The 27,173-nt window shown below is 39.5% G+C and overlaps 1 protein-coding gene across 1 annotated transcript in view; it reads right to left on the bottom strand.

Annotated features, from left to right (window-relative positions):
- The window catches only part of tenm4 (teneurin transmembrane protein 4), a 137,859-nt gene that overhangs the window by 78,236 nt on the left and 32,450 nt on the right, over positions 1-27,173 (bottom strand). The gene's annotated exons all lie outside the window — the stretch shown is intronic.

Below are 27,173 nucleotides of genomic sequence, written 5' to 3'. Positions count from 1 at the left end.
ACACGTGACATCTGGTTGACTATCAATCTCCTCTGTTCAGCCTCGATCGTTTGATTGAAATGTTTTATTTCAATCAAACACGTGTAAAAAAGAGAAGTGATCAAACAGAGCAGCAGAGGGACAGAAAGGGGAAAAACAGTAATATAAGATGTAATTTCTTTGTACATTTCTAAATAAAAAATTGATCACAAAAAAAAGATAAATCCATGACTATTCTTTTTAAATATTTTTGACCAGTTTTTGTTTTTTAAACGTAAAATGATTCTATATTTGTGATATATGGTTATCAGGTCTGTCAGAGCCGTCACTGCATCTTCCTGCAGCCGCACAGTGACAGGACATAACACTGCTGCCACTTTAAACGGCTCACTTCACTAAAGAAAAAGAAGACAAGCTCAGAAGACCAGTCAAAGTAATACGCACCATATGACAGCAAACATTTCACTTCCTCAGCGTTGCCTTTAGCTTCTTTTATTTACTACGGTAACTTTTTGATCTGTAGCAACTTCCTTTTTCGAATGCTAAGTTCAGACATCTTTGTAAAAAAAAACAAAAAAAAAACTCTACAAGAAGTAGAGTACCGGAAGCTAAAGAAAGTACAAAATAAAAAAAATCAAAGCAACAAAAATTGTGTCGGGAAGAAACTGAATATTTCAAACGTGACAGAAAATGCAATTAATCACAATCAACTTACTTAATAATTGATCATTTGACAGCCCTAATGGTTACACATTATTCTTATACATGAATATATTAAAACATAATACAAACATGCACTGTTTAAGTATTCACATTCACTCTGTTTATTTAAGCAGCTAAAGGTTTCTTTCCTTTAATAAGGCCGTTCACTAGCTCTGCTCTCAGTTTACATCACGTGAAGAACAACCAGTGGTCGTGCTATATTTGCACTTTTGATACACTGGGTTCTTCAAATGATAGAAGACCGATGTACTAGTACACATTGTATCCATTTATCTCCACATCTGCTAAGCCATTCATCAATCAATGAACGGCTGGCTTTACACAGAGTGAAAGAGCTGCTTTTCTTTTTAACAGCAAGCCTCATTTATTTCACACATATCCACAACACTAAATTTCCAATTTACAACGCAGAGAGGGGAATATAGACACACACACACACACACACACACACACACACACACACACACACACACACACACACACACACACACACACACACACACACACACACAGAAGGCTTATTTTGTATAATCAGCTCCTTCATTAAAGAAACAGCCGCACCAGTCAAAAAGCTGCAAGTCATACCAGATTTCTTTTAAACGCTTAGGAACAAGACGCTGCCATACCAACATGAGTCAATCAAGACAAATAGGTAAACAGACTGTTGAGCTGCAAATGTGACTGTGCTGAGAACAAAGGGGCATTAAGCTACACGGCTTCAGGCGTTTCAGGAGAGTGGAGGACAGCCCACTGTGTTCACAGGTAACATGCTAGTGACTCAGAAAAAAGAAAAAAAAAAAACAGACAAAAAACGTAGTGAGCTGAATCCTAATCATGAAAACCCTCAAAATGTCTTTTCCTGTTAGTCTTTTAGCACATTTGCTTAACAGGAAGCTTGACAATTTGACACCTTCACACATTCAAAGTGTTCCAACTGGATTTTATTTATATTTTGTGAAACTCATGTGTCATTAAAAAAAGGAAGAAAAGAACCCTTTTTTTCCACCTTGAGTCTCCTTATTAAAACCCCTTATTTCACAGGATGAACCAATGAGAGAAATCTTCATCATTTTGCACAGAATGCTATATTATGCATTTGACACACTGACAGATGGTGTCATGCTGAGCGCTCTTTTGCACAATGCTGCCCTCATAATTAGCTGAGCCACAGTGAGAGGGCGAGAGGCGCACCACTGTCCTGATGAACAATCGGCTGGTGTGCGGTAAAACCACAAAGTTGTTGATGACCTCCCTCCTGCTCAGTAATGTACCTGATCCCTAAAGCCATTAATAAGGTTATGCTAATTCGATACAGGGACAGCACAGATACACCGAGAAATATATCAGGAGGACTAATGCGTCACTGCTCTGGAACCCATTTACTGCTCTGCAAACAAATACTTTACTTCCTGTGGCGACGAGGAAAATATGGGGCAACGTGTTTTGTTTCCGAGGACGTTCGTAGTGATTTTAGGAGTCATGCTACGGCTTTAAAAATGACACCTGAACTGAATCTCTGTATAGTTACATACAGCGAGCTTCACAAAGGTCAGCTTAGCCGCAAGTCTACATTGTTTGTATGGAATACATTATAATGTTGTACTTTTGTTTATTACAACCCTGAAAATGTTAAACATTTCATTGAGATGTGGATTTATTTTCATATAAATGAACAATATGTTTTGAGGAAATGCAAAATTTTGATATAATTTTGATATATTCTGATTTCATTAAAGCATTTAATTAAGAAAATGATTTAACTCTAAATCGGACCTTTGTACATTTAGTGTTGATTTAAACATGAAGCTAAAGTGCCTTCCAGGTTTATCCAATTGTTATTAAATAGTCATATATTTTTGATTTAATTCCACATCAAATCTGGATTCTTAGTGTTGCTGTGATAAATCCATTTTAGATACTGAGCTTGTGCTGCTGGAGATTCACATGCTGACATGAATGGGTCATACTGTCCTTTTGCATTTACAACCAGAGTTCTGAAGTTTTAGATTTAGACATTATAAAGTATAATTGAGTTTGAGTGTTTAAAAGCATATTGTACATTTAGTGTCCCGCACTGTTGCTAATCTCACCCCTGTTTACTTATTTGCATATAAGCAATCAAGCATTTGAATTTGAAAACATATTCTACAAAAAAAAAAAACACCAAGATAAGCACTGCATCATAATTCAAATTGAATGCTCTACCGGAGACTCGTCCGGCGTTGTCTGACCGAAAAAAGTCTTCAACAGCCAGGTAAGTAGTCGGTGTTATTTTTGTGGAAATAAACAGAGAGATGAGAAACAGGAGACAAAGCACAGGGCAGCTCGACCCCCACAGATGTGGTGATTCAGCTACAATTATTCACTACTTTCCAAAGGACAGGAGAAATAAATGGTTTTCTATTGACCTGCTTTGCACAACGAAATTGGCAAGAAAAGGAGATTCATTTATTATCAGAGGGACAGAGAAGGGAGACTTCGCTACAATAGCCAAACTTTCACATGGCATTCAAAACAGAAGTCTAAAGATATCCATTAAGTCTGGGAATGTGGGTTTTTCATTTTTCTTGCGAACAGATGTATGCGCCGGTTAAGGCCTCCTGACACTTTTCTAGACGAGTAATTAACGCACATCCACTTCATTAGCTTGGACGTCACCCCACCCTGACAGATAACAGGAAAGTCTGCCTAATGGAGGGATGCAAGAAAGGCGGGAAGACGACCGTCTGACCTGTGAGGCATCAAAGAGCTACACTATAAATGAAAGACAATGGTGTCTTTACTGGAACTTTCATTAAAAAACAAAACAACTATTCAATATTTAAATATTGTAAAAGATACGAAACGTAAGGGTACGGCCTTTAGAAACAAGTCACTACTTTTTTAGATAACCATTTGAAAATTCTGGATTTGAAGAATGACACTACTCAAAAAAAGGGAAGGAACCGTTTTCTAAAAGCTCATCAGATCGACTCTGTGAAGTTTCATCTTGTTTGTAGTTTCTATTTTAATTGCGTTATGTTCTTGTCCTACACTGAAAAAACACAACCAGGAATATAACCCGGCCTCACAGTTTTGTTAAGAAGAAAATATAAATCATATCTGTATGTTCACTGTTACATCATACACAAATCATATCTCATGTCTATTCACCACTTGACATGTTAGGATGCTGAGCTCTACACAAAGATGTTGAATAAACATTTGAAAAACCTGTTGAATGATTAAAAGAACACACTCAAAGCCTTGGTTTGTACGTACTGTGCGTCCTAAGAGTGCTTGCTATCTCTAAAAGACGTAGGCTGAATTTAATACATGTATTCATTGGAGGCAGATTTCAACCTGAGTCCCTTGGGAGACCGTATTACATCCAAATATATCCAAAGATGATATAAATCTTCTTTTTTAAATGTCATACATATGATAATCAATCTGATTCATCTGAGGAATTGTCTTTAACTTAACTAGTCCAGTAGTTTTAACAGATACAACTACCAGTACTTCAATTCAAATACTAACTGATGGTTTAGTGTTGAGTGAGTCACAACTTTTCTATGAGTTACTAAACTCTGTGAAAAACAAACCGCTGAGATGTCGACTACAGAAAATCGTTTTTAATAAGTCACTGGAAATACAGAATCTCGTTCCTTGGGACAACATTATGCACAACAGCACATTGAACACCACTTGTCAGTAATGATGCCACTCTGAAACACAAAAGTTTCTCCCTCAAATCTCACCATCATCGGCTGGCTTATGTCCTGCAACAGTCGTCATGGAAACAATTCAATACACTGCAGTACACTATAGCAGCAGAGACGAGAGTTTATTTCACTGCATACAGATATTAGATCGCAAGTATGCATCACTCAGGTTGTTAGGAGCAGCACATATGCAATGTCAGATCATCTGTGTGCCGTGCTGTTCAAACTCATATAAGTAACTTCTAACGAGGACTCACCAACCCAATGTGAAATGAAAACTTGAGATGTATTAATAAATTCATAAAACGTCTTCATTTTGATGCAGAACATTACACACAAACCTAAAACACCTATCGAGGCTTAAATCCACACATGAAAATGTTTCACTTGCATCACTTTGGCCACATTTATTTCCTCATGGAGGAACACAGGATTTTGACTTCTCGGACACTCTGCAGCTTCAGGGAGACGGCCTGTTTCTGAAAAAGGACAGAGGATGAAATCCACAGTACTAATGGTCACACCTGATGGAATAAAGCGATATGACATGCCCAAGACACCCGATCAACGCACTGAGGTGTGAGCCATTCGATACAGAATTAATCAAAAGCTATCCAGTGCCGGGATAAATCATTAAATCTTGCTTACTGCTACAGCCCCTATGGCTAATCAGAGGAGCAGAATTTCCAGCTGAGTAGTATTTGTCTATAAAAACACAAATAGAATTTGTCATGAAGGCAGTGAAGCCGCACTCTCTCCTGGCTCCCTGAAGCGGCTTTTTCTCCCTGGCCGTGCTGTTTCCTACACCATTAGAAAAGTCTGAACGCAGGAGCCATACGGGAATACTAGCTGTCTTTCCTGGACTCATTTGAGAGGTAACAGGTACCACAAACAACACATGGTGGGTTCAACACTCAGCTCCCCACTGGCTCTCCATGGGAATAAGGGGGAAGAGTCCTTCTGGAGCTTTAACATAAGCTCACATTCATTGCTAAGTGGAGGAGAAAAATACTGACATTGTGTAAGATTTGATGCTTGAACATAATATCACTGAGCTTTAGAAAAAAGATTCACACGTTTCGACATTCTCTGCAAAAAAAATGGTTATACAAGCCCAAGCTAAAAAAGTATACTCAAATACAAATTTCTTCGTAACATCATGAAAATGTGTATTGGTATATAAAAAAAACCCAAGATATTTATTTTCTAGCTGAGGAGGTTCACCACAGCTTGCAACCTAATCCATTAGGACTTGTCCCGGCATATGCTTCCCCCTGCCTTTGTGAGATCAAATGGATTTCCTGTCATTCTTTGAGCTGCCTTACCAAGAACAAGACAAGTGGTTGCGTGTGTTCTGTTCTGTATGTCACTCTGCTGCATATCCATCAAGCGGTTGAAGATTTTGTTAGAGGGCACAGATGCTCTGCAATTATCATGGAATGAAAGTAATGTGTCTCAATTTATGTCAACGAAAAGAAGAGATGTAGGGATGCAAAATGCATCGTCCAGGGTGCCTGTGTGTTGAGAAACGGCAGGTTGAATGGAGTTGGACATATCATCTGTTGGCTCCAGTTCATTGACAAGTCAGCATCAGCATTGAGTGAAACTGATTCCTTTCACTTTGTCAACTCAAAAACTGTAGTCTCTGTACTGTCATTCAGAAAAACAAGGTCATGGCATGCCGGCGCCATGTGCTACTCATTAAATTATTATTTAGCCTCAGATAGTTTGGGTCCTCTTGGTGTCTGCGGATGAATTAGTTTCTGGGCTGACCTCTTTTAACCACACTTCCCCCGTCCTTGCACACAGTGGGGGGATGATTAAGCGGTTCAAATGAAGACTTGTTTGAATTCACACACAATCACGTCCCCAAGCCTTCTCCCAGGCTCAGCATTCCTGCGTGGTCAGCTGTGAGGTGGTGGTGGTGGTGGTGTGCTGGCCCTTTCACCAGGGAGCCACGCTGCACTGAAGGCAACACTGGCTGACCCCATGCGGTTTTGCATTAAGAGATGCTAATATGGGGAGGTGGCAGTGTCTCAGATCTTGCAGCTCAGCATGGCAGTGGGCTCCCACTGGCAGTCTCCCCGGGAAGAAGGCCCTCAGAGAAAGCCGAGGGCCACGGTGAAACACATGCTTCACAAAAGAACTGCAGGCTTCAGCGAGCAGCCGCGTCAGCCTAACAGAAACCCTGGCTCGGTGTGCTTCCAAATGAAAACAGGACCACCACCCCCCCCCCCAAAAAAAAAATAAACACTGCAGCCTTGGAGGCTACTAATGTGAACGGCGATGTTCTGCTAAGAGCGTTTACTTGTTCAAAATCCAGCAGAACATTGTAAGTCCTGTATGTGGGCTAAAAGATGACCTTGGGCAACTGTAATCTGTAGTGATGAAAAGCCACCTGTTTGCCAGTGCAACAGATTCACAGTGAGCCAATTATTTTAGGCATCCATAGTTGTTTTGTAGTTGTTTGTACTGACAGCACTAAAGTGAAAGATTACTACAACCATCTCTGAATGTGAATATTTCTTGAATAACTGACCTGTATGTCAAAGTGATCTGATTTGATATTCCAGTCGTTTTTTAACCGTGGTGGCTTTTAAATTACCTTTTTTCTGCACATGTAATTCCTGCCGAGAACCTGAGATGCATACCTTATCCTAGATTATAGCATTTGCCAATTACTTTAGCAACATGAAGTCATTCCCCAACCCCCGATTGTTAACCTTCTACGCAAAACAGAATCATTAGTGTTCCTTTTCTTTAAATGTCATAACATAATCCAGGACAACGGCTGCTCTGTTATTTGATCATATAAGCGATGCAATAAGCTGTGCAGTTGTGTTTCCGGGAACCTGTTCTGTATGTACAGCACAGACTGTCTTGGTCTCCCTCTCTTTCTGTCACCTTGAGAAGATGAGGTTTATGTAGCCGAAGGGAATGGTGTTACATCACATTGAACAAGTTTTAATGAAGTCAATTCATTCCCTGAAATGGTGAAACCAGCCCCGGTTGATGGAGTTATTTAGTCACATATATGATTTCCCACAAAAGCCTGAGGTGATGGAAATATTCTACAGGTACAGCCGTCTGATGCCTTTCCTTGCTGAAAATCTACACGGAGAATAAAGCAATATAATAAGAATACAAGTCAAAATCTAATGTTAATCCACATTAGTAATGCCAAGTGATCATTTTTTAGTAAATTAACTATATTAGAAATCGTGTTAAATTCAGGTGGCTGCTTCAAAGAACAGCAGAAGGGGAGTACGTTGTGTTGCTCTCTGAAGTGGAAGCGTGAAATAAAACACAACCCTAAAAAATCTAAACCTGCAGAAAAAGTGATTAAAATGTGTGTGGAACAAGCTCTCATGGCTCACTAGGTGGTTTAAGTGAACAAACAGGGGAAGGCTCTTTTCTGTTCCCTTTCAACGTTTTTGTAGTCAAACCATGAAGAACAATCAAACAAGAATCAAAGAAGAGGAAAAGGAAGGCTTCGTTTGAATAACTCGCTGCTTATTCATATGCAATGACAAAAATGGTGAAATGTCCTCAGAAGACAATCGACGTCATGAGGCCTGTTTCTGTTGTGAAGACTTGGAAACGGATAGAGATGTATGCCCGCCAGATGAAGACACACAGAAACATGCTGCACTGCAACTTCAAATTGGTCTAAAAAAACCAAACTTGTTGAGAACTATGGCAGCAGCAAGAGCCGAGGATATTACTCCTCGGTCCTCTCTCACCCCTTACTGACAGCCTGAGGCCGTCCTAAATGCTGTACCTATGCAAATCAGTGTCATTGTTATGAGACAAATCTGCTGCAGTAAAGGCCATTCCCCCACACCCATGTCCCCTTGAGCACAGTCATGTGCTGGGTGACCAGAGTGTTGCTACCGTGGAATTAGGGGAGGGGTGGAGAAGAGGGGGGGGGGGGGGGGGGGATTTGCGACAGGATTAATAACTCATTCTGCAGGCTTTCTGAGCAGGCAGCTGAGGCACTTTGGAGTTTGATGTAATTCAACCCTTTGGGTAGTTTACTTGGAAGCTTGATCAATTATTTAGACCATTTTATTTTGTTTTGTGTTTCCTGTGCCAGTGGGATAAGCAAAGACCTGCTGTAGTTGAAAGACATCAACATTCAAATATCAAAAATTCTCTGTTCAGCATGCAAACGGTTGACTTGTGGGAGATCTGCGGCATAAATCGCTGAGTTTGAATGAAAACTTTTGACATTTTCATGCAAATGGATTTTAATGCAAGAATATATAACCTGCCTCACTTCCAAGTGTTCTGACCATGATAATAAATATGGCTCCCTGAAGATGCACGAGATGTCCTTCTGCCTGTGCATATTTCACATGGCATGCCGTGAATATTAGTGAAGTTATAAACAAAGGACAATATGTTAGTGAGAAAGTTAACTGCCTGGAGAATAAATATCACACTACTGCTGCCGCTGTGTGAATCTACAGTACATGGTTTACAGTCATTGGATTTCTGTCAACTGTCAACGCCATGTTTGCAGTTTGAGCCTAAATGTCAGTCTGTCAGTCTGAATGAGTGTTAAGTCAACAGCAGGAGACAGAGTGTGTCCTGAGGTACGAGAGGCTGACGTTTATTAATGAGGAATTTTCAAACCAGATCTAACTCAAGAGGCATTATTTGAGACTGAGATATTATCAAACTAAGAATAGGATTTATGTCATATGGCTAACACCTTTTTTAATAGAACTTCAAAGACGTCAGGTCTGGAAAAGACAGATGATAACACATCAGGGAGCATATAGCACCTGAAGTAAAAGTCTCTTTTTGTGACTTCTTCCCTTTCTGTCATGCGGGGGATGCATGCAGTCTGTTGTATGTGAAGATTATATGGAGGGATTGTTGTTGGTACCACCAGCACCATCAGCATGCATCGTAACTGAAATAAATATCTGTGACAAATATTTCCTACTAACCAAAACTCTCCATTGCTTTAAAAGAGGCTGTGAAGTCTTCAGACCTGGCTTCAGAGAGTTCTGTGCTTTTCCTCAGGCTACGTATCGATTCAAAGTTTCAACTATTTCTCATGGTGCTCAGAAAAAAAGGGGACATGTTCTTGCCCATAGCCATCTGCCTGACCTATCACACAACATATCCAGGAGCAGGGGAAGGCTAACCTCCAGAAAGCAACAGTAGTTTGAAAACCAACTCACCATCAGCAGTTGCAGTGGCTGGAGCATACAGGTTCCCTGAGCCAGTTTTAACTAAGAATGAATTGGGGCCAAACTCATCCTCAGAGTCAGAGTCCTGGGCTGGCTGAGCCGCACAGTTACCTAGCAACCTTCCCTGGCTCTCATTGGCTGCAATGGAAGGGGGAGGGTATGGGAGCTGCTCAACAGGGGAGGAGGAGGCGGATGAACAATGCAGCGGAGGACCTGTGGACCACAAACAGAGACAACACATGGGGGGGAAATGAAACACACCCAAACACAGGCAGCATCACATAGGAGAAGAAAACACCCACACACATACTAAAGCACACAACACACACACACACACACACACACACACACAGGCAAGACTTAACTCTGATACTTCAAAAACAAACAGGGACACATCTGCCTTTGTCTCTGCCGACTCACCCCAGCTGGGAGGAACAATACAAACAAGTGAAATTACTTTGAGATAATAGAAAAGGCAAACGCCCGCCACTGGTTTAGAGTAATAAAAACAACAAAACACCTTTTTGGGAAGTAAAATGCAAAACAAAGGAAGAAAAGGTTCAAATGCTCCGACCTTTATCAATAAGAAGAAAAAAAACAGAGATCAGTTAGGGTGTTTGCATGAATCAAAGATGTTATCTTTAAAAAGGCTTCAGGGACATGTTAAGTCAGACGTATATGCTGACTTATATAAATACAATTTCTTTCAAAATCACATTGTTTAATATTGGTGCACTTCTTCAAACTACATACATTACACAAGCAGACTGAAGTCTGTGTTCAGTGCAGCAAGCACATGAATAATATGTCCCTGTATATGTCCTGGTTGTTCATAACTCCTCCTGTGGAAGCACATATAATACCTGCCAGCCAAGAAATGAATCCAACCTGAACCAATCCTGCCTATTTCTCCTGTACTCTGTGTCCATCTCAGCTTTCCTACTTGTCAGTAATATAAAATACCACAGGGATTAGACTGGCCACTCACCTTAACAGCACAGTATGAATAATTCACAGTTGTGATTATTTACAGCGTCTTTTATATTCCAATATGCAAACCCTAAATTCTTACATAGGAATAACACAATTTTTGCTTTCAAGGCTTATTGGCCCCCTTCGCCTTGCTGTCATGGAATGTTAAATCTCCACAGAGCTCCGATTAATGTGTGATTAACTTCTGATGCAGCTCTGTGCACGCTGAAAATGGAGTACTTAAAATGACGCGTCTGCGGCGAACGAGGCCATCAGTTTTGTCCTCGCCCCATCCTCCCGTCAGTCTGTCGGGTCCTGATGTTTGAAATTCCTGCTGACTATATTGTCATCCATCAGGAGAAGTAAATTTCCCCTCGTTCTCTAATGATCCCTGAAGAGTATTAAAGTATGACTCACTGACTCGCATCTAATTAGGAAACAATTAGTGATACTAACATATCAGCCATAGCCCTCCATAAGCAGCGAGTGTCCACTGGCCCGGAGAGTCCCAGTTTGTGCCTGATATATACTTCACACCACACACTCCATTTCTCTCTCAATCCTCTAATGCCCAGGCAGGTAATGGCTGCAGAGGCACAGTGGCCATGCTGTGGGTTAATGACTGTGACAATGTTGTGCTTGAATATAGAGCAAAGTACAAACTGTAGGGGAAGAGTTGCTGAAAAGAGCATCATTACAAACCTTTCCCAGAAGCCCTCTGATAACATCTTAGACACTGCATTTAGCCTATGTCTAAACAACAACACTCTGCTGCAGCAGCAGCACCTCTTGAGCTGGTATCTGTCTCCAAGAAACATCAAAGAAAAGTCTGACTTCTTTTGACAGGAGAGACAAAAATGAGCTTCACCAGGTCTTGAACTAAATATTACAGCATTTTCCCCAAAAGACAGAATTAATCAATGACACACGAAAAGATGAAAGCCCTCCAAAACTGGTCAAAGTCATAACCTAAATTATATCAGGTAGTCATGCTCAGCAGCCATTAGTCTTTCACACCGAGGCTTTGCTGTCTCACTGTATTTAATTAATGTGTGCTAGTGCAATTCATGCCCATGCAGCATGCACATAAAGTCACAGACAAGGCGAGAAGCCATAGCATGAGATGGCAAGAGAAGTTTCATCGTGCTGCCAGGGTTTATTCCCTTTGCCTTCACTCACTGTATTCCAGCAGCAAAAGGGTACCTTTATTTAGGCGCTCCTGGACCATGCACTCCTGCCTGACAGCTGCGGAAAGTGCCAGTAACTGCCTGACTGCAAACACAGTCAACCACCAACTGCATTAGAGGTTTTAATTAACTCATTTGCAGACCAATTAAAAGACGGACATACAATTGGTTACTGTGATCCGTAGCTAAGAATAACGGCTAATGAAACGGTAGTGTTTAGTGCAAATAGCTACACCCCTACTAAACTACTATACTTGTCTACTTTTAGGATGACTGATTTTCCAGTCCAAAAGTAATTTATAATTTGTTTAACAATTCCATCCAACTGAGATAATATTTCAGTTCTATACATATATACTTAATAGATTGTAAAATCTTACGCTCAGTATATTATTTAATAAAATTCTATATGTAGGATTATTTTCAAAAACACATCAAAAAACTGAATAGTTCCACACTGTAAGCTTTAAAGCATACTGAAAGTTTTTCAGACAACAAAATTCAAGACATGTAAAATCTGCATCAAAGCTCCCGTTCAAAACATGACATTTATTTTCAAGGGAGGAATGATAACAGTGTGTGGCGCTCGTGTGAGAGACAGATACTGACAGCAGAAGAAGCATGCCAATGTGGGCGGCCAGGCATCCGTTTTTTCTTTCTTTACTTTTTTTTTTTTTTTTTTTTTTTTACAGCCCTACAACTAACAATAAATTTCATTTCAAAAACTTTCAGAGGACATCATTGAATGCTGCTAGTAAGCACCAGCAGAGAGAGAACAGGAGTCTGATGGTTCCAGGGTTTCTCCTGCTCAGAGCCTGCCAAGATATTCCAACTAGGCAGTGAATGCACAGACCACTAAATGTAATAAGCTTAAGTGCTATGGCAAAGTGAAAATATACTATTTCTGTAACACACAAGAAGCAATGCACATGTCAATATACAAAATCTACTCTTTACCTAACTGGACGATTATGTCTTGTGTTATTGTGCATTTTTTATAGCAAAAAAACTAAAATAAATCCAGCTATAACATGTAACCATCCTGTACATTGGTTTGAATTATTCACTACACCTGTTCATACTATGCAGAAATCCAAGTCGAGCTTTCTCAGTCGCTTTTTTAGAATATCAAAGAACAGCATGATAAAATCCTGAAATCTTCACTAATCCCTTATTCTAAGTTATATACTGTCATGCATTTTGTGAATTAATTGATCATTTGGTCCCAAGTACCTCATCAAATACATCAACTATTTCAACCCAACACAAAATGGGACGTCCAAAAATGGCCTTTTTGAGCCTCTCTAAATTGAAGATATCCCATCCCAAATGATCATAAATCAAATGAAGGCAGGTCCTCACATTAGATAAAGCTAGGTCAACTTTCAAAAATAATGCAAAAGATGAATACATTCTTATGTGGGTTTTAGTTTATTTTTATGACAATCAACTGGTCCATTTATCAACTACCTGCTTTAGCACTGAAGCCGATAAATAATGGGATTTGTGGATACACCTTGTGCCCCAAAGACATTGCTCAACCACTGCATGTTATGTTAATGTGATCAATCTTGGCTTAGTGCCTCTGGTTGGGTGTTCGAGTTGACTAATGAGCGGAGGCAGGAGGAAACATCAGCACAATTGTTCAGGATGTTCACACCTACACTACCTGCAGTCATTTATGTGGAGACTGTACGGCAGAGTCATGTATCATAAACTATTAACCGAATCACAGTTATCAAGTTTGAGTTTGATCGAGGAACCGTCAGAATTGGCATCATCTCTCTATGATCACTCTATTTTAATCTATCTACATTTCATTTCAACACATTGGAAGACTTTTCCATGCAGGGAGGATAGTTAAGTCAGGTAATTACAGAATACATTTTAATCAAGTGAAAATCGATTTCAGTAAAAAGAATCAACATCGTTTCCCCTCAGTGTCATAATCTTACACAATCTGATTTTTTCTCTCTAAAAAATCTCTCTCTCTTTAGGGTTTTAATTAAGTATAATAATTGCATTTTATTTATGGAAATGCAGGTACAGGTTCAATGAGAAAACAATCGTTATTTGAAAGCACAATACAGTAAACGGGATCTATGACTTCCCTAGTGGAATGTGCTGCACAACGACAGATATGTGACTCCATGGTGACAGCAGGAATTATTTGTTTGCTAAATGTCTAGAGCTGCGGGAAGCATCTATAAAAAAAAAAAAGAAAAAAAAAGAAATGCATTTATAGATGAACAGTAAAGGAAAAAACAAACATCTCAGCTCATGTCCTGTACCATCAACTGATGCCATGAGGCATACAAAGCATTCAAGACGCAGAGGGGTGCTCAGTCTAAGAGTGTCATCATAAGACTGCTCCTAATGCAGATAGTATTTTGATCTAATTTTAAGGCTAAATGAAAAATCCTTCTATTCTACAGCATGGTTACTGCACTATGTGTGTATTACCACATTGACTTGGACAGTTTGGAGCAGCATTCGTACATGGCTGTGTGAAAAGGTTGGCAGTGTCTTTGGCAGATCAGTAAAATGTTGCGTAATTTGCTTCTGGCAGCGATTTTGTCATCCAGTGTAGGTGGAGTGGGATTCACTTCAAAATGTGATGGCATATTTAAAGCATTTGTCATATTTTCAGCTGTTTGACTCGGTTGAATTCTGCACTGACTGCTTCTGCCACCATCAAGGGCCAAATTGTTGACATTCACTCAAATCCTTCCTGCTCTTGAAAGGGTTTTACTGTATTTGTATGAGGAGGTCACATTAAATGGATTGCTATTTCTGTGTGGGCTCATGGTACATGACATAAAGGGTACCTTTTGTTTGTGGCCTGCACCTAATGTGTTATTTTTTTATTTGAAAGATTTTTTTGCTGTGTATTTCACAGTGCAAATCACCAATGTGCTGCTGTTGACTGATGCTAACCAGCTTATAATCACTGGTAATCATGAGCATATCAGTATTTTAGAGATAACTCAGTAGGGTCTTTTTGCATTGCCTGTTCATGGCTGTTAGGTCTCTGTAACACCTCATCTTAATGTCTAACCCACAGAGGTGGAATGGTGGGGTGAAGTTGTTTCACTGCCGAGCTGGCATCGAGGTAGTAACAGAGGTGTAACAAGTATGACTCAGTTGTAAAAGTTGTACCAAGCAACTGTAGTGAAATCAGAGCTCTGTTGAAGTGCTGTAGCATAATCCCTGTTTAAAAATACTGACGTGGGCATAGCTAATAACGTCACCAAATGAATGTCACCCAAGTTTTGCGTCTTGGCCGTCCCCATGTCATTGTTTGTCTTCAATAGTGAATTTGCACAAAAGAGGGGAGATGGCTTGAGAAAGAGGGATTGGTAATTTTTAGTTTTTAAGGTCTTACGGTTGAATACAAAGGCTTATACATTAGCTGGCTCATAACAAAGATGACCACAGTTTTCCTTAAGACTGAGAGGCCTCCTGAACTGTACCAAACATGCCAATAAGAAAGACCACTCACTGTTAACCAAATCTGCCAGTACAAATAAAGTTACCTACCTTACCTGTACTTTACCAAACCTGTTTCTTTGTACCAGTCATTTTTATTCTGCTGTAAAGTTTGGCATTTTAACTTTGGGCCTAACTTGAGATTGACATTTTTCTGCAGCCCTCATTAATGGGCCTTTCTATGAACTTTGCTTAGGGTTAGGGGTTATATTGTTTTTTGCTTCACCATCACTAATATACGGAGGTTCACTTTCACAACTCCTTAAACATTCCGATGGACAGAAACAAATGCTTGTCTTGTCTTCTTAACATGTTTTAAAGATTCTTTCATTAGCAGACATTTAATATCATGGATTATAAAAAATGAACGATGGGGCTGTGCAGAGAGGACCAATGAAGATAAAGTTGAATTCTTACAGCAGCATCTGTCAGCCACTATGAAGGCCTTTCCTTTCAGCTCATTAAGTATCCTTGCAGCTATGGGAAGGCGTCAGGTATGTGATTATGCAAATCAGATCCTCATGTATCTTTGATTATTTTCCATGCAACTAGCACTAGGTTAAAGCAAAGTCAACACTCAAGCTTCTGCATGCCCTTGCACATTAGACTAATCACTTAAATCTCTTTATTCTTGACATTTAATCATAGTTTACGAGACAAAAGTAAGGTATAAACTGCAGCCTAAGGGCTTGTTATAAATATGGCTACTGTTATTTTCAATTCCACATACATCCTTTAACAACAGTTTGCACACAATGTTTTGTTTTACTGGCTAGACATTTGGGGGGCAATGCTCTTAACTGATTGGCAGCTAGTTCAGCTCTCATATTCACATTATGTAAAATAAATGTAAAAATGACAACTGATCAATAAGAAATTATGTAAAATAATTGAAACAATAACTGCACACTAACTGTAAGCCTCAGGGTTAGATAATAGTTTTCCAGTCTAGAGCATGATGACAGTTTGGATTTCTAGTTTCCCTGTAAATTTGCCTTCAGGCAGAATTGTAAATCTTTGCAGAACTATGTTTGTGGGCTGTGATCAATAAAAACAATAAACTTCATAAAAGAGCAATATTGAAACTGAAGTATATGATTAATTAGTGTATTTAATTTATTACTTGTTCCACCTTAAGATGACCCAACATTCATACATTAATTAAAATGAGCTAAATTCATGAATGTACCTTTGTCTTCAGATTCAGGGGTTCATTGATGAATGGGCTCATGTAATAATAACCTTTGTCGGACCACTTCAGGCCATACAAACAAGATTTCTTAATTCTGGTCTCTGCATTATTAAGATTCCCAAATTGACATAATTGTTTTGTATTGCGCAGCTGAATGCCATAACGAGGGTTTTATGAAATTAATATATGAGGTTTGATCTCATCTCAGGAAAAAAAGAGAAACCAATGAGACAGTGTCTCAGTTGATCTGCCAACTTTGACCAACGGTGATGCTGAACCTACTGAGTAGTACAAGATGACAATAATTTCTTATTCATGACAAATTCTACAGAATTACACTTTGCACCCAACACACATTTAGGCAGCCAAAAGACTGTCAGACACACAGACACACTTTCAGAGGAAGTGGGAAATGAGCTTTTTATGAGGCAACATTGGAAAAATGATAAAACTTTGTCTGACGCTGCCATTTACCTGCGAACAATCAATATCATAATAACAGAGAGTGAACATAATGTAGGATGGGGTTGAAAACAAATTGTAAATATACCCATAAATGTTGGGTTTTTTTATCACACCACCATTACTGAGAAAATGGAAATTATATTTGTGTGAAATAAAAAACATTACCACAGAAGGCACAATTCCATTTAGGCTGACCCACAACATTTCTATCAGCACTTTAAACCCAGCATCCATTACTTACAAATACTGTCCGCTCCTAAAGACAAGTTGAAAGCCAAATTATGAATGGTTCTCGAGAGTAAATCCAGAAAAACAAGCAAAACAATGTCTGTCCTATTACAGGTAATGTACTGCCTTCAGAACTGTTTGGATTTGAAAAAGACAGATCATTTGGGTATTTCGGTCAAATTTGCAGATGTCACAATTTCATAGACATTTTAACAGGACTTTGGTCCATAATAGATAAACATTTATCCCTCACGTTATTGGTATATTAAATTATACAAATTAAGTGCTAACCTGTTCCTCTAAGTGTAAGGCATTAACAATATCCAGGCTTTCGAGGGTATGACCTAAGAAGATGAAAAGTAGGCCACAGAGGCTGGAGATGGCGTTCCTTCTCTGGGTGATTATAAGACCGATTCCATCCCCGGTCATCCTCCACCCACATCCCCTTCTGGCTTCTGCCTCTCTCTCTCTCTCATCCATCCAGTCCACTCTCTCTCTCTCTCTCTCTTTGTGTTGGAGAGACAGTGTGCCCCGCAATCCAGCTGGAAGACACCATCTGTTTCAACTTCTCTTTGACAAACATAAAAACGACTCAGACTAGAAATGTGAGAATGCAATCTAAGATTAACTGAACAGATATCTCAGGAGGAGAGTGTTACCCAGAAGTGATGTTCTTCTGACAATTATAATGAACATATTACAGAGTGTGCACGCATCCTGAACGATGTCAGGACTTAGCTGATGCTCTTCAAAAAAGACTGAGTAATCTCTAATTTATCCATTTTCATGACTACTTAGTGTTTAAGACCCTAGCCCAACATTTTGAATGAATGTTAGCTCTGATGAGCCCTGCCATTGCCAAATCCCTCCAACTCCAAACCGGCATCCATGGGGCTTTCTTTGTTCTAGGATAAAAAGTAAAGGTTCCAGTCTCCTCACCTCTCACTGGTAACAACATCCTGCAGGCATGTGATAGCTGTTGTAAAGGATCTCCTGGTCAACACCAGTGTTTGTACTTTCTCTAACGGCACAGAATGTAGCATAAACACAGACTCAGAAATGAATCCAAACCAAATCAGTAAGTCCTCTGCAGAGGATTCCAGACTTCAAAGACAGAGTAATCTGCTTTATATGGATGCTGGGCCTTTATCATTGCCAAATCATCAACTGAGCCGACTTAAACCATGGCTGAAAAAACAATGCTAATAGTGGATAATTATCAGCTTTTACTCCGTCTGCACTAGCTGCTCTATTCCCTCTCCCATCGCACACAGAGCTGGTGAATAAACACAATGGCATGAATAAATAATGACCCAACAATCCTCTTAAGGTCCCCGAATGGTGAGGGGAAAAAAAGACAAAAGTTTACTTTTGGTGTTTGAGAGCAAGCGGAGCCTGAAATTGTAAGCGACTCATTAGGGCTACATGTGGCTTGCCTGGGGCCTTGCTGAACAAAGATGGTACCATCCTCATCCTGTCATTCCTCAGCGCACTCTAGGCCTAGCCTAATACAATTCCAAAGTATACCCTTAAGAAACAGCTCCATTCCTGATGAAAGACAGTAAAGAGCTTAAAAACCCTCACATCTTTCAAACTTGCTTCCTGAATTAAAATGTTACCACACCGAGAGGGAATTGTCTGAGCCACCTCTGCTTGATTTGCGCAGCGTTGCTTTGCATCAGCAAAGCATCAGACTTATATGCCTCCATGCTAAAGGAGCATACCTCCATCAAAACAGTTTTCCTCCTCTCAACATGCTCTCCTGTTATCTTACATAAAAGCCAACTGTTTTTCATTTCAGACACTTTGTCAGTGTTAAAGAATTGATTTGTGTGTGCCTCCCGACTCCCACTGAGTGCATGACAGTTCAAAGGGCCATCTTAAACACGTTGAGTCAAGAGGCTTGTGTTTCTAAGTGCTTATATAATTCAAACTGTGGTAAAACTACAGCCAGTGAGAGTTTAAAAATGACAAAAAAAAAGGTTTGTTTACAATAAAGAATAGATGGACGGCTGCAGCACGTGGACAGAAAAAGTATCCTGATCAGTTATCAACATTTGGAAACCTTCCAGATGCATCTCCTTTCTCTGTTTCATGAGGTAAATTCCAAACATGCATCCAGCACACTGGTAGTAGCATGAATATATCAAAAAAAAAGAGAGAACTTATGCAGAAAGAAAACACGTTTTCCAGAATCTAATTGTCAAGACTTTGGTCAGAGCGAGGTAAGCCAATTTCAATTCCAAATTTCCACTGAGGCCATGAATAAAAATGAAGTTCCCTGGGGTACATGGAGTCCTAGCAACTGGAGATGGGAAACAACATGAACACCAGAATTATCCTTTAAACCTCACAGCAGTGTAAAATCAGAATGTGAATTTCAATATATTTTGCCGTTACTAGACATTAAAAAAACATGTTAACAACAATGATAGGAGGGAAGAAGACCAATATGCCTTTTTCCATTGCAAAATGTTTAAAGGCTTTTAAATTCCCCTCTGCGGAGATTGTAGTTAATTTATAATATATGTTGTTTGTCTGTCTGCACATCCCGAGTCCATGTGCAGCATCAAGATTGAGGCCGATCAATCTGTAATTGATCCGTTGCAGCTGTATGAGCGTGACACATTTTTAGATCCTTTGTTTATTGCACTCCAGTCACTGTTATCTCTCCTGCAATGTAACATTGTTTATATTAAAGTCTAATCTATTCTTAATGCTTTTTCCTTATTAGCTGAAAAACTGATGCATGCTTGATATCAGAGGCTGATTCAGATTGGTGTGTTGTTATTGGATGTGAATTCTGTGAGCAAGACAGAGGAGGGAAGTATCACGCTCGTGTTTATCCCACTTAAGCCTTTCTCATAATTCATTTTGATTACACTTTAAATGTTTTAATACCTGGTTTTCTCATCCCTTTTGCACTCACAAATGCTACATGCAATATCGTTTCTTTATAGTCCGGTGTACACAGGGAGTCAACAACTCTCACTGGGCAGCCCTGTATAGGTTGAACGTATTAATGGAAAATTCTGGCCTTGCAGCATTTTGTGACCCTTAATCAAATCACTTTTTATTGCGGTGCAGTTGTGATAAAATTGAACTGAAAATGTATCATCACAGACTCTTAAGATTGCACTCGGCTTGTAGTCCCTTCTCTTTCACTTTCTTTAATTCTGCATCTTCGCTGCCTTTCCAGTAATATTGACTTAAAGAAGACGATGTAATCTATTACAAGGGTGGCAACCGAATACAATTAAAATACCACAACAATTAAAGTTTGACCCAGGATCGAAAGCACCGAGCATCCAATTAGTGATGTACACTAACAAGCTGTAAACTTGAGCTTCTTGCTCGGTGAAATCTACAGATGTAATTGTTTAAAACTTTCACAAAGTCAACATTTATTCGAGTCTTCGGGGAAATCAGGGTTATCAAACTTGGAAAACAAAACATCCCAAATGTCCCTCAAAGATACAAACAGTTTTTTCTCCCCCTCACTTCCTTGTTCTCTGTTCAAGCTGTACAAAATGTGAGCCTCAGCCTTCAACAACTGATATTCCATGTTTTTTGTTAACACAACTCTTGATGAAGCAGCAGGCTTGACAGAAGTCAATTTATTTTCTTTTTTCCTGAATTAACTTGACATTTTAAAAACCACAGCCTCAGGTGGTCATCAATTCCTTAACTCAATATGGAAAACGTTGCTGTCATTGACTTCACTTCACACAGGCGCTTAATGAAATTCTAAAAAAAAAAAGTGTTACACATCCCACCTTCTGTAACCCACTACAGAGCTCAGCTAGTCATGAGTCACTTTAAACAGCTCAAACTGTGTGTTTGCCCAGATCTGGTAATAAACACGAGTATGAGCATGCAGGTTTAAAGATAGAGAGATTGCAGCTCTGAAGTGATCTGCCGCAGACTTTTGCTATTCCCACAGCTGAGATAAGACGACTGTTTCCAGTCCGACGGCACTACTTGTGAAACAAAAATCTAAAGCCTTTTGTCCTGAGCTATATTCTTCAACATGCACAGGCAGTGACATTTTATTGTCCCGAATAACCTCCGTCGGAGAAATAATCCAGAAAGGACTCGAGCTGTCCGGCTCAAAAAGCTTTTAGACTTGCAGAGCCTTTGTGTGTTTGAGTCGAATGTGTGCAGTGCACTGATGGCTTTTTATTTAGGCACGCTTATCTGACTTTAAATTATGCACTTCTGACAAACACTGAGAACAAAAACGGGGACGATGCAAATAAATAATCATGCGGTTACACTCTAATGATCGTCTGACTTATCACACATAGGATCTTTCATTCAACGTGGTTCAAAGCTGCTGCCATCAAGATAAAACACAAATCAAAAGTCTGAATGTTGTGCAGTTACTGTCTTTGTGTTTTCATATTCAAAGGTGCTTTGATGTTAGACACTTATGTGTGTATTTTTTTCAGTTTTGGAGTCATGGATTAAGCATGTGACTATTATGTGTACACAACAAGTATTTATATATCTAAAATGCATTTACGATAATGCTTTAACACTCGCAGAATAAAGTTTGAATCTCTATGTTAGAACATGTTTTTCACTTGTGAATCGTTAGTAAATTAAGCATTCTGTACCTGGATTTAGTATCAGACACTTCGACATATCAGAGGTGAGCGCTAATGAGAGAAATCTCAGCATGGAGGTTCAATTATTTCTCTCTCATACTAAGGCAACAGCACGTAATGATCTCTGCTTCCTCGGCCTCAACAACATCCGCTAACTGATTTCACGAGAGATAAGCGGTCGTTCTGAGCTATCTGGAACTTAAATGTAGGAGACAGGTATAGAAGATTTAAAAACATCAGAAATAAGTGAGGATCAGGTAATTAAGATGTGACAAGATGAGATGTGAGGAGATAAAATATGAAAGGCATGATATCAGTTTTTCAATGTTTGCTTATTGGATACAGGCTGAGGGGGATTAGGTCTGGTAATCCTTCATTTTTATTGATGATGATTTCCTTATCCAGAATGATCTGAGTCTTTATCTATACCACTATCAATACTTATCTGTCATTTGTTGGAAAGACTAGTTGACAATATGTTTTCAACAGAACTTATATATCTATTTTATATCCCAAGAAAAACAAACATTTCTCTTTCAAACAAATGTATACATATTCAAACAAGTTTCTTCGAGATTTTACATTTGAGAATGATGTTGTATTAACCTTTGCCCTACCTTAAACTCATCATAATGCCACCTTGTTACGTTAGCGTACTGATTATTATCTGCCCAGTTCAACAAAGATTTACTGATGGGACTTTCAACAGAGTTTAGACGACGCTCCCAGTGGAGCAGGATACGACTGTCCTGCAGTGGCAGCAGCTGTAGTTGACAGAGTTTTTTCAATCTGACAGTCGGAGGTGTGGCATCTTGGTTTAATTTCATTTACATTGCTGGTGTGCTTTTTGGAGGAACACAATTACATTTTATTGGGGGGGGGGGGGTGCAACTAATACTTCACATACATATTTGCATCTAAGGACCAACCCCAGGCTTTGTGAATGGGGTGCACACTGATCGGACACAAGTGCTCCCTTTTCTTTAAATGATTGCAAAACTTCATTAAGTAAGATGCAACATTTTCATAGACCACCTTTTTTCATTACTTACTATTATATAGCTTTAGAAGTTCCCTCAGTATAAACATTTTTTTTAAATAACACTGGAGAATAACTCAGAAATTAGACTAAAATGGGCTGTTCAACTCTGGATGATACATGATTTATTTAATAAGCTCAGTTTTGAGGCTTTGAAACCCAGACCATTACATCAGAGTTTGCTTTGGAAGAGGGGAGAGTGTTTGCTGAAACTTACACTAAGATAGCATCGACTGCATCGACTGCATGTTAAATGGGTTTTCTAAGAGAGGCACAGAAGCTGTGAGGCTGGGTACGAATGATCCTCTGTGGAGCAGGGCTCATCCTGCTCCATGTCCAGCTTCCAGCTATAGAGAGGCCCCTGAGCCTCGGTGGTAAGATGGGCCCTGATGTGCTGTTGGTTTAGAGAGTCAGAGGCTCTGGCAGGGAGCGGGTATGCAAGTCCACAGATAACAGACCAAAACTGTCCGTGCGGGCCTCTAAAACCCAGCAAATTAGCCCGCAAATGAGCCAGAGAATATCTCTACTAATCCATGATCTGAGCACGGACTCTGCCAAAAAAGTAAACAAATAAATAACTTCACAAGAAATACTGGGGGAAGAAAATAACCGCGGCTGTGAGCTGGGAAACCACTAGTGATTTCTTTGAAGCATCATTTCGCCTGATATTCTGCTGTTATGACGCCTGCGACCATTTCAGAACAAGCTTCCATGTTGTGCTCGATGTGGATGCAGTGAAATTACAGATCCCAGTGTTACTGAAAGAACTGTCCACAAGCAGAAAATGATCACAGACTATGTCTCTATCACAGATGCCACGAGGCAATGATGCATCAAAAAAAAAAAAAAAGCATCATAATGTGGCTCAACAGGAAAACTGATTAAATGATCAAATTGTAGAACTTCTTTCTGTGGTTTTGGAAGCAGAATATTTTTTTATATTGTCACTAAAATTATGTGTTCCCTAATTTAGTCCGCACACATGCCTTGTCTTGCGTATTCCTCGTGAATGCACAACTATGCTAGTGCCACTCCTTGGCACCACAGTTACAATAAAACATGTCTTCTCTACCACACTGCTGTAAAACATGTCCTAATGAGTCCAGGCCTGTAATCCCTGAATATGTCTCGTCTAATTGGTAGTCTGACTTCACTTCACCCCATAGGCTCCCAACATTGTGGCAGAGCTCCGGGGGGGGGGGGGGGGGGGGGGGAGGTAGAAATTAGGGAGGCTTTGTTTAAAAGTGTTAAAACGCTGTTTGCTCTGAGGTAAAAAAAAAATAAATAAAACTTTTATCCAGAGATGATGATCAAAGAATTCCCAACACAACAAAACTTTTAACTGCTTTACTCAAACTGCTAGTACAAAACCATGCTCATTTAGACAATGCAGCTCTCGTGGTGTCTGTGGCATCTTCTGGTGTCTGGGTCCATTTGAAATAAATAAAAACAACGCTGCATTTGAGGAAAAATTGAATTCATTTTAATAAGTACAATGAACTGTTACTATCCAGCTCAGGTGGTGTTTTTCTGTGCAAAGGAAATGTGGCCTGAGCAGAGGAGGGTGAATAGAAGTGAACAAACGTTCTTTCATCAGCATAGTAAGGGGGACGGGCTGCTGCGTGCTCCCTGTTCACGTTTTAAAATCTGCCAGAGATTTGCTTTTCAAAGGCTGTCAGCCTGTTGGGCTTTGACGTCTTTCTACGAGGAACACCTGTCCCTCACACACAGCCACGCTATGTTCAAAGATTCTCAGACTGAGCACCACCCCGCAGCTCTTAACCTCAATCTTTCAACAATTCACAGTTCCTTCAGAGTCTCGAACTCTCCAACAAGTATCTGAAATAGGCAGTGAGGGAATAGATCCTTGTCAGTCAAGTTTTGACTTTCAGCAAGAATATTGTTCCTATATTTTAGGAAAGCTAAGGAAACAACAACTACTACTAAAATTATATACAATTCTTACTGTTATTTTTCTAGTTTTAGAGCTATAAGTAGAAAAAAACAATTACTAATATTATAAAAAAAATCATTTGTATATATTTATTTAAGTTTTAATACACAGACTTCCCAGCTATGGACTAGTAACTAAGATTTGTGCGATTTTGTGAAAAGCTCCATAATCCTCCAGCAACGTCAACAGTACAAAGACACTTTGTATCTGAAGAAGAGAGCATCAGGTTATCAGCAACAGTGGAGGCAGAAAACAATCTTATCTAAACAGCTGTAAACAAGTGTGTATGAAGAGGCAGAAAAACAGCCTGCACAAGTTAAATCTACGCATCTAAGCATCCGACCACTTTTCATCCAACAACTCAGCATCAATAAACAGTGCTAGTACGGAGGCTAAAGGCGTGATCACATCAGAACATTAGCCAATGTGCGCTTTGAAGGTAAAAATGCTGATTGATGACTTGTATTTAATCATGCAGAACAAAAAAAAAAACAGAATAGAATTAAGAAAGCCGATGACCATTCATCTTCAAGGCCCCTTTGTCTTGTAACTTGGAACCATTAGTCAGTGAGGGAGCCTCAAACGTGCATTATTCTTTAACTTGCTTTGTCTGATAAAGACATGGCTTTGTGAAACACAAGATAAGGTTTGGACAAACAGAATATTTGAAAGTTCTCCTGTAGTCCACAGCAGGCTAAACAAATGTGTGTTTTGATAATTACAACGCCATTGTATTTTCTACAAACCTCTCAGTTCAGGAGAATAAACAAAATCCAATTGTTCCTCAACAAATTGTCAGTGAATAGCCTCAACACTCACAAAAACCCACCTCAGTGCATCCAAAGCAGCACAGCTAAAGATTCAACTGGCACTGAAGGATAGGACAAATCACACCTGCATCACTCCTCTGGATACCTGATAAACTTCCTCAATTGGTCTCAAATATCAGATTATTTGTTAAATACAGATGGATCTGGATCCATGGCTCGATACAAGAGACCATGCTGGCCTTGCACACATAAATACTAGTAGGAAAAATATTGATAAGATTTGTCCAACACTGTATTTTATTGATTGCATAGATATAATATGAGCAAATGAGAGATGACCTTTTTGACTTGCAATAGGTCCATCTTGGTGTTCTTGTTTTGTACTTTGCTTGTTACTGTGCTGTCATTTATTTCTATTTTTGTCTTTTTCTGTTCCGTCTTGGACTTTTAATAATTGAATTTGTGTGGATTTTAAATTCATGTTTGTATGAGTGGACCCCAGGAAGAGTAGTCGCTACTTAGGTAGCGGCTAATGGGGATCCAAATAAACAATAAACACTAAACTTCAGCCAGGAACACTACAGATGCAGTACCCATCATCAGGGCTGCGTATTTCTCAGAACTTCACACACTTTTTCTTTTTTTAAATCACTTCCTGCCAAGTCAAGTCAATTCTGCCATTAATGATAATAGCACAAATAAAAATAAAAAATTTAAATGATCATGCCCGCTTCTACTATCATTATTAATTATAGTATTGGTAGCAGCATAAGAAGAAGTATAACTCTCCTAAACTCAGTACTGTGGATAATTTTAGTCTTCATGGTCCTCAAACTAGACGTCCATTCAAGGAGTTTATAAAAAAAGTAATCTAAATAAAATATAAGTTAAATTTGTAATAGTCTAAAGGGTTTGGAGTTCCTCTTCTAGCTGATTCTCTTCTGCTGAAAATCAAGAGGCAGCTAAAAGGTTTGGGAAGGACATTCACAAAAAAAAAAAAGATTTTTGCTGCAGTTCCTGGAGGCTTTGCCCTGAAGCAATGCAAACAGCTACGAGGATTTGAGTAATGAGCACTAATAAAAAAATAATCTTTCTCCTAAAATTAAATGCCATACAGCTGTGACACATACTGCAGTTATTTCTTCTACTTATTTAAACAGTATTAAATAGTACCATGTAGAAGAACAAATAGCTTTGCCCTATCATAATAGCTCAATCAGTATACAAGCGACTGGAACTAGTGATCATTTGTTTTTTATTAAAGTATCAGTCAAACAATCATCTCTATTAGCAAGAACTGTGTAGGCTCTATTTGAATGATCTTCCTCTGCAGGTTGTGAACCATGTGAGTGGCGACAGTCCCTCTGCAGGCTGTTGTGGCTATCTCCTGGCTTCTTGTGGTGACAGAAACCTGACAGTCTAGCCGTGACAGTGGGGGCAGCTGGGATTAGAGCCCAGCTATAGATAAACGGTGACGGGGTAAAGCCCATGAAAAGCAGCCCCTTTCCCAAACCCAGCAGGTTGGACTGGCCTCCTCGCTGTTCGGCCTCTGTAGGATGTGCAATGACTCAGCAGTGGCTGGCTGCTGGAGGTGTCCTCAAGGGGCTCCCTAGGGACCAGATGCATGCTGGGTAGGAGACACACAAATACCTGTACA

Source organism: Labrus mixtus, chromosome 9 (assembly GCF_963584025.1).
Source record: "Labrus mixtus chromosome 9, fLabMix1.1, whole genome shotgun sequence".
In the NCBI taxonomy this organism is placed as follows: domain Eukaryota; kingdom Metazoa; phylum Chordata; class Actinopteri; order Labriformes; family Labridae; genus Labrus; species Labrus mixtus.
Note: the sequence above shows the minus strand (reverse complement) of the source record. Positions and strands in the feature narration are given on the sequence as shown.